The sequence below is a fragment of the Eleutherodactylus coqui genome, unplaced genomic scaffold, assembly GCF_035609145.1.
Source record: "Eleutherodactylus coqui strain aEleCoq1 unplaced genomic scaffold, aEleCoq1.hap1 HAP1_SCAFFOLD_678, whole genome shotgun sequence".
NCBI classification, from domain to species: Eukaryota; Metazoa; Chordata; class Amphibia; order Anura; family Eleutherodactylidae; genus Eleutherodactylus; species Eleutherodactylus coqui.
The window spans coordinates 32,573-41,090 of record NW_027101751.1 but is presented as its reverse complement, the minus strand read 5'-3'; the positions used below and the strand labels follow the sequence as shown (position 1 = coordinate 41,090).

The 8,518-nt window shown below is 48.0% G+C and overlaps 3 non-coding genes across 3 annotated transcripts; all 3 read right to left on the bottom strand.

Moving 5' to 3' along the window:
- Positions 1-2,360: 2,360 nt before the first annotated feature.
- LOC136591014 (U2 spliceosomal RNA) lies at positions 2,361-2,551 on the bottom strand. The gene has a single exon (XR_010787865.1). It is a non-coding gene; the product is annotated as a U2 spliceosomal RNA (small nuclear RNA).
- A 2,616-nt stretch (positions 2,552-5,167) lies between these two features.
- LOC136591013 (U2 spliceosomal RNA) lies at positions 5,168-5,358 on the bottom strand. The gene has a single exon (XR_010787864.1). It is a non-coding gene; the product is annotated as a U2 spliceosomal RNA (small nuclear RNA).
- Positions 5,359-7,974: 2,616 nt separating this feature from the next.
- LOC136591012 (U2 spliceosomal RNA) lies at positions 7,975-8,165 on the bottom strand. Its single transcript, XR_010787863.1, has one exon. It is a non-coding gene; the product is annotated as a U2 spliceosomal RNA (small nuclear RNA).
- Positions 8,166-8,518: the final 353 nt, after the last annotated feature.

Below are 8,518 nucleotides of genomic sequence, written 5' to 3'. Positions count from 1 at the left end.
TACAAAGGATGGTTAAGCCGGCGATGACACTAGAAGCAAGCACTAGTTTGTCTCTGAAGGTGCGTCGGTCGGTCGGTTGGAGGGATCTCTTCGGCCGGCCGCATTTCCAGTGGGGACGGATGGAAACTTTTAACCTAAAATAAGGGAAATTGGCTTCGGCCCCATAGGGCTTTATTGCCTTCCCCTGGGCCAGCATTAGTAGACCCTAGTAAGGAGAATATTAGAGCGGCATGGTCATCCGAAGAACTTAAAAACATACAGCAGGCCTTTTTTGCCCGCCCGCCATACATACATACATACATAACTACAGATTTTATATTTTTTTTTACATATATACATTATATATACACACACACACACACACACACACACACACACACACACACACACACACACACACACACACAATCTTAAATCTATCTTTAATCTATATCTACAAAATCTGTAATTTAGAAATAATCCATATCTATATTCTACATAATTAATAAAGATAGATAGATAGATAGATAGATAGATAGATAGATAGATAGATAGACTCACTCACATACATGCATACATACATACATACTGTATGCAATTGAGCCAGGTGTTTGGAAGGCTGACGATGTCACTCCTTTGTGATGTCATCAATTTAGAAGCATTAATACCGGGCTTGGCAGCCATTTCAGTCAGTCTCTGCTGCAGCTGGGAGACGGGAGATGGTCTTTATTTCCACCAAGAAGCTGCAGAACTACCGGTAACTGCATCATTTTTATTTTATTCAATATAGGTTTTATTGGTTTCATGGAGGGGGGGAAACTTTTGCCTTATCTCAAAGCAATGTAAAATTAACTTTGACAATGAAACTTAATAAATCAATTTCGAGTTGAACTATATCATGTTTGTCTGTGATATTTTATAAGGTCTACAAACAGGGGAATGAGGGGAGGGTAAGGGGGGGGTAGGTATCTATGACACGGGAGAAAGAAAAAATAAAACAAAAAGGGGGGGGGGGGCGGGCTCCGGAATTGTTGTTTCTCTTTACGATTGTGGTTTAAACGTGTTACTCACATGTCCCTGTCTGTAACCACTTGGTAAATAGGGGTGAGCTCCGGGCATCTATCCATATCGCCCAGGTGTGATACAATTTATCATAGCCTGACGGCTCATCTGGAAGCCTCATTCTCTCCATACGCTCTATTTCGTGGATCATTGCTATTTTTAGTGGAGTGCATTTTTTATGCAGCACACAAGGGGGAGACAGCGGCCTACCAAAATCGAGTTGGCTGCTGCTGTGGCTTTCTTTTTTTAAAAAAAAGGTAGGTTCCGTTCTTCCATGGTGAGGAATAGGCAGGGAGGTTCGGTTTTTGCCAGCTGGGGAATGCTTATAGGCAAGGCCTTATCCCTGGTGGTGCATGTAACGTCAGACCACGTTTCAGCATTCAGTCAGTCAGTGGCTGACAAACGAGCTCCATGCAAGTTTACATTAAACAGACACATTTCTTTCTTTACTGTATTGACTGCGGTCTGTAATCGAGCGGTTGAACTGTTTCTGTGTCCATGCATTGAATAAAGCAATACATCCTTGTAAAGTAGGCGTCCGTTCGTTGGAGTTCTTTGCTCCCCGAGTGTTGCTCCATCTCTAAACGTTGGCCTGGATCTTCATGGACGAATACTGCCCATCCCACGTGGAGCGTGTATCTCAGCCCGCGTGGAGTGCTGCAGTCCAATGAGGTATTCCGTGCTACATAGCAAGCCTTGGGCCTGTGTGATTGGGGGTCCGCTGCTGTCTGTCCACTCTGAAGCGCGCATCCGGGGCCGGCCGCTTTTCGACTACCAGCGACTGCAGGTCACACACACAGGCTGGTTGGAATGGCCTAGCATTATCCTGATCCGGAGGTGTAACTTGAAGCTGCGGGGCCCCAGTACAAAGTCTGGAACTGGGCCCCCAAACTATAAAGCGTCATTGATAGCATTGGTTTACAATGTGGGGAAGAGAGACTTTATGGGCCCCCTAGGGCTCCGGGCCCCCTGCACATACACCCATGACCCGAATACGTGGAGCATACAGACGCAGGCTGCCAGGATACGCTGTGCCTGCCCGATGTTTCCAACTTGGCTATTAGCGCAGCGGTAGGTACGAACTATAGAGTGCGGCTGCCATATGAACTGGTGTGTGTGTGTGTGTGTGTTTTGCTTCCAGTTGTACCTGTGCTGTGCACACTCTGGCAGACGCAGCTGCTCAGTGGATACAATGTTGCGAGCAGACGGGCTGAGTGTCAATCAAAGTGCTTGGGTGGTAGCAGCAGCCGCCGCCACAGCTGCGCTGCACCTCTTGCTCGTCGGTTTTGTTTTTCTGCTTTTGGAAACTGCTGTAGGAAAGGGGGTGCACCGGTCCTGGAGGTACTGCAATACCAGGTCAATGCGTGGAGTGGACAGAGCAAGCTCTTTTTCCAGCTCCCTGTTCTAAAAATCCATTTAATATATGGTCCCCAGATAGGGGACGTATCAGATATTAAACTGATAAGAACAGATACTACACTTGATCTTAGCCAAAAGGCCGAGAAGCGATAACCCGAAATGGGTTTCACCTGTAGCCCGGCCCGCCCAACTCCACTTCCAAGGCTTGAGGCAACACGCTCAGCCAGCACTCTGGGCGCACCCACAATGCACCCAGGCAGCTGGGAGAGCTATTAAAACTTTCCATAGCCCCGCCCCACGCCTTCTCAACCGCGCCCAGCCTCACACCCTCAGTCCTTCCTCTTGCACCGTGCTCACGCATCCTAGGCTTGCAGAGCCTGCTGCTGCTGCTACTGCAGGACTCGTCAGCTCCCTACAAAGGATGGTTAAGCCGGCGATGACACTAGAAGCAAGCACTAGTTTGTCTCTGAAGGTGCGTCGGTCGGTCGGTTGGAGGGATCTCTTCGGCCGGCCGCATTTCCAGTGGGGACGGATGGAAACTTTTAACCTAAAATAAGGGAAATTGGCTTCGGCCCCATAGGGCTTTATTGCCTTCCCCTGGGCCAGCATTAGTAGACCCTAGTAAGGAGAATATTAGAGCGGCATGGTCATCCGAAGAACTTAAAAACATACAGCAGGCCTTTTTTGCCCGCCCGCCATACATACATACATACATAACTACAGATTTTATATTTTTTTTTACATATATACATTATATATACACACACACACACACACACACACACACACACACACACACACACACACACACACACACACACAATCTTAAATCTATCTTTAATCTATATCTACAAAATCTGTAATTTAGAAATAATCCATATCTATATTCTACATAATTAATAAAGATAGATAGATAGATAGATAGATAGATAGATAGATAGACTCACTCACATACATGCATACATACATACATACTGTATGCAATTGAGCCAGGTGTTTGGAAGGCTGACGATGTCACTCCTTTGTGATGTCATCAATTTAGAAGCATTAATACCGGGCTTGGCAGCCATTTCAGTCAGTCTCTGCTGCAGCTGGGAGACGGGAGATGGTCTTTATTTCCACCAAGAAGCTGCAGAACTACCGGTAACTGCATCATTTTTATTTTATTCAATATAGGTTTTATTGGTTTCATGGAGGGGGGGAAACTTTTGCCTTATCTCAAAGCAATGTAAAATTAACTTTGACAATGAAACTTAATAAATCAATTTCGAGTTGAACTATATCATGTTTGTCTGTGATATTTTATAAGGTCTACAAACAGGGGAATGAGGGGAGGGTAAGGGGGGGGTAGGTATCTATGACACGGGAGAAAGAAAAAATAAAACAAAAAGGGGGGGGGGGGCGGGCTCCGGAATTGTTGTTTCTCTTTACGATTGTGGTTTAAACGTGTTACTCACATGTCCCTGTCTGTAACCACTTGGTAAATAGGGGTGAGCTCCGGGCATCTATCCATATCGCCCAGGTGTGATACAATTTATCATAGCCTGACGGCTCATCTGGAAGCCTCATTCTCTCCATACGCTCTATTTCGTGGATCATTGCTATTTTTAGTGGAGTGCATTTTTTATGCAGCACACAAGGGGGAGACAGCGGCCTACCAAAATCGAGTTGGCTGCTGCTGTGGCTTTCTTTTTTTAAAAAAAAGGTAGGTTCCGTTCTTCCATGGTGAGGAATAGGCAGGGAGGTTCGGTTTTTGCCAGCTGGGGAATGCTTATAGGCAAGGCCTTATCCCTGGTGGTGCATGTAACGTCAGACCACGTTTCAGCATTCAGTCAGTCAGTGGCTGACAAACGAGCTCCATGCAAGTTTACATTAAACAGACACATTTCTTTCTTTACTGTATTGACTGCGGTCTGTAATCGAGCGGTTGAACTGTTTCTGTGTCCATGCATTGAATAAAGCAATACATCCTTGTAAAGTAGGCGTCCGTTCGTTGGAGTTCTTTGCTCCCCGAGTGTTGCTCCATCTCTAAACGTTGGCCTGGATCTTCATGGACGAATACTGCCCATCCCACGTGGAGCGTGTATCTCAGCCCGCGTGGAGTGCTGCAGTCCAATGAGGTATTCCGTGCTACATAGCAAGCCTTGGGCCTGTGTGATTGGGGGTCCGCTGCTGTCTGTCCACTCTGAAGCGCGCATCCGGGGCCGGCCGCTTTTCGACTACCAGCGACTGCAGGTCACACACACAGGCTGGTTGGAATGGCCTAGCATTATCCTGATCCGGAGGTGTAACTTGAAGCTGCGGGGCCCCAGTACAAAGTCTGGAACTGGGCCCCCAAACTATAAAGCGTCATTGATAGCATTGGTTTACAATGTGGGGAAGAGAGACTTTATGGGCCCCCTAGGGCTCCGGGCCCCCTGCACATACACCCATGACCCGAATACGTGGAGCATACAGACGCAGGCTGCCAGGATACGCTGTGCCTGCCCGATGTTTCCAACTTGGCTATTAGCGCAGCGGTAGGTACGAACTATAGAGTGCGGCTGCCATATGAACTGGTGTGTGTGTGTGTGTGTGTTTTGCTTCCAGTTGTACCTGTGCTGTGCACACTCTGGCAGACGCAGCTGCTCAGTGGATACAATGTTGCGAGCAGACGGGCTGAGTGTCAATCAAAGTGCTTGGGTGGTAGCAGCAGCCGCCGCCACAGCTGCGCTGCACCTCTTGCTCGTCGGTTTTGTTTTTCTGCTTTTGGAAACTGCTGTAGGAAAGGGGGTGCACCGGTCCTGGAGGTACTGCAATACCAGGTCAATGCGTGGAGTGGACAGAGCAAGCTCTTTTTCCAGCTCCCTGTTCTAAAAATCCATTTAATATATGGTCCCCAGATAGGGGACGTATCAGATATTAAACTGATAAGAACAGATACTACACTTGATCTTAGCCAAAAGGCCGAGAAGCGATAACCCGAAATGGGTTTCACCTGTAGCCCGGCCCGCCCAACTCCACTTCCAAGGCTTGAGGCAACACGCTCAGCCAGCACTCTGGGCGCACCCACAATGCACCCAGGCAGCTGGGAGAGCTATTAAAACTTTCCATAGCCCCGCCCCACGCCTTCTCAACCGCGCCCAGCCTCACACCCTCAGTCCTTCCTCTTGCACCGTGCTCACGCATCCTAGGCTTGCAGAGCCTGCTGCTGCTGCTACTGCAGGACTCGTCAGCTCCCTACAAAGGATGGTTAAGCCGGCGATGACACTAGAAGCAAGCACTAGTTTGTCTCTGAAGGTGCGTCGGTCGGTCGGTTGGAGGGATCTCTTCGGCCGGCCGCATTTCCAGTGGGGACGGATGGAAACTTTTAACCTAAAATAAGGGAAATTGGCTTCGGCCCCATAGGGCTTTATTGCCTTCCCCTGGGCCAGCATTAGTAGACCCTAGTAAGGAGAATATTAGAGCGGCATGGTCATCCGAAGAACTTAAAAACATACAGCAGGCCTTTTTTGCCCGCCCGCCATACATACATACATACATAACTACAGATTTTATATTTTTTTTTACATATATACATTATATATACACACACACACACACACACACACACACACACACACACACACACACACACACACACACACACAATCTTAAATCTATCTTTAATCTATATCTACAAAATCTGTAATTTAGAAATAATCCATATCTATATTCTACATAATTAATAAAGATAGATAGATAGATAGATAGATAGATAGATAGATAGACTCACTCACATACATGCATACATACATACATACTGTATGCAATTGAGCCAGGTGTTTGGAAGGCTGACGATGTCACTCCTTTGTGATGTCATCAATTTAGAAGCATTAATACCGGGCTTGGCAGCCATTTCAGTCAGTCTCTGCTGCAGCTGGGAGACGGGAGATGGTCTTTATTTCCACCAAGAAGCTGCAGAACTACCGGTAACTGCATCATTTTTATTTTATTCAATATAGGTTTTATTGGTTTCATGGAGGGGGGGAAACTTTTGCCTTATCTCAAAGCAATGTAAAATTAACTTTGACAATGAAACTTAATAAATCAATTTCGAGTTGAACTATATCATGTTTGTCTGTGATATTTTATAAGGTCTACAAACAGGGGAATGAGGGGAGGGTAAGGGGGGGGTAGGTATCTATGACACGGGAGAAAGAAAAAATAAAACAAAAAGGGGGGGGGGGGCGGGCTCCGGAATTGTTGTTTCTCTTTACGATTGTGGTTTAAACGTGTTACTCACATGTCCCTGTCTGTAACCACTTGGTAAATAGGGGTGAGCTCCGGGCATCTATCCATATCGCCCAGGTGTGATACAATTTATCATAGCCTGACGGCTCATCTGGAAGCCTCATTCTCTCCATACGCTCTATTTCGTGGATCATTGCTATTTTTAGTGGAGTGCATTTTTTATGCAGCACACAAGGGGGAGACAGCGGCCTACCAAAATCGAGTTGGCTGCTGCTGTGGCTTTCTTTTTTTAAAAAAAAGGTAGGTTCCGTTCTTCCATGGTGAGGAATAGGCAGGGAGGTTCGGTTTTTGCCAGCTGGGGAATGCTTATAGGCAAGGCCTTATCCCTGGTGGTGCATGTAACGTCAGACCACGTTTCAGCATTCAGTCAGTCAGTGGCTGACAAACGAGCTCCATGCAAGTTTACATTAAACAGACACATTTCTTTCTTTACTGTATTGACTGCGGTCTGTAATCGAGCGGTTGAACTGTTTCTGTGTCCATGCATTGAATAAAGCAATACATCCTTGTAAAGTAGGCGTCCGTTCGTTGGAGTTCTTTGCTCCCCGAGTGTTGCTCCATCTCTAAACGTTGGCCTGGATCTTCATGGACGAATACTGCCCATCCCACGTGGAGCGTGTATCTCAGCCCGCGTGGAGTGCTGCAGTCCAATGAGGTATTCCGTGCTACATAGCAAGCCTTGGGCCTGTGTGATTGGGGGTCCGCTGCTGTCTGTCCACTCTGAAGCGCGCATCCGGGGCCGGCCGCTTTTCGACTACCAGCGACTGCAGGTCACACACACAGGCTGGTTGGAATGGCCTAGCATTATCCTGATCCGGAGGTGTAACTTGAAGCTGCGGGGCCCCAGTACAAAGTCTGGAACTGGGCCCCCAAACTATAAAGCGTCATTGATAGCATTGGTTTACAATGTGGGGAAGAGAGACTTTATGGGCCCCCTAGGGCTCCGGGCCCCCTGCACATACACCCATGACCCGAATACGTGGAGCATACAGACGCAGGCTGCCAGGATACGCTGTGCCTGCCCGATGTTTCCAACTTGGCTATTAGCGCAGCGGTAGGTACGAACTATAGAGTGCGGCTGCCATATGAACTGGTGTGTGTGTGTGTGTGTGTTTTGCTTCCAGTTGTACCTGTGCTGTGCACACTCTGGCAGACGCAGCTGCTCAGTGGATACAATGTTGCGAGCAGACGGGCTGAGTGTCAATCAAAGTGCTTGGGTGGTAGCAGCAGCCGCCGCCACAGCTGCGCTGCACCTCTTGCTCGTCGGTTTTGTTTTTCTGCTTTTGGAAACTGCTGTAGGAAAGGGGGTGCACCGGTCCTGGAGGTACTGCAATACCAGGTCAATGCGTGGAGTGGACAGAGCAAGCTCTTTTTCCAGCTCCCTGTTCTAAAAATCCATTTAATATATGGTCCCCAGATAGGGGACGTATCAGATATTAAACTGATAAGAACAGATACTACACTTGATCTTAGCCAAAAGGCCGAGAAGCGATAACCCGAAATGGGTTTCACCTGTAGCCCGGCCCGCCCAACTCCACTTCCAAGGCTTGAGGCAACACGCTCAGCCAGCACTCTGGGCGCACCCACAATGCACCCAGGCAGCTGGGAGAGCTATTAAAACTTTCCATAGCCCCGCCCCACGCCTTCTCAACCGCGCCCAGCCTCACACCCTCAGTCCTTCCTCTTGCACCGTGCTCACGCATCCTAGGCTTGCAGAGCCTGCTGCTGCTGCTACTGCAGGACTCGTCAGCTCCCTACAAAGGATGGTTAAGCCGGCGATGACACTAGAAGCAAGCACTAGTTTGTCTCTGAAGGTGCGTCGGTCGGTCGGTTGGAGGGATCTCTT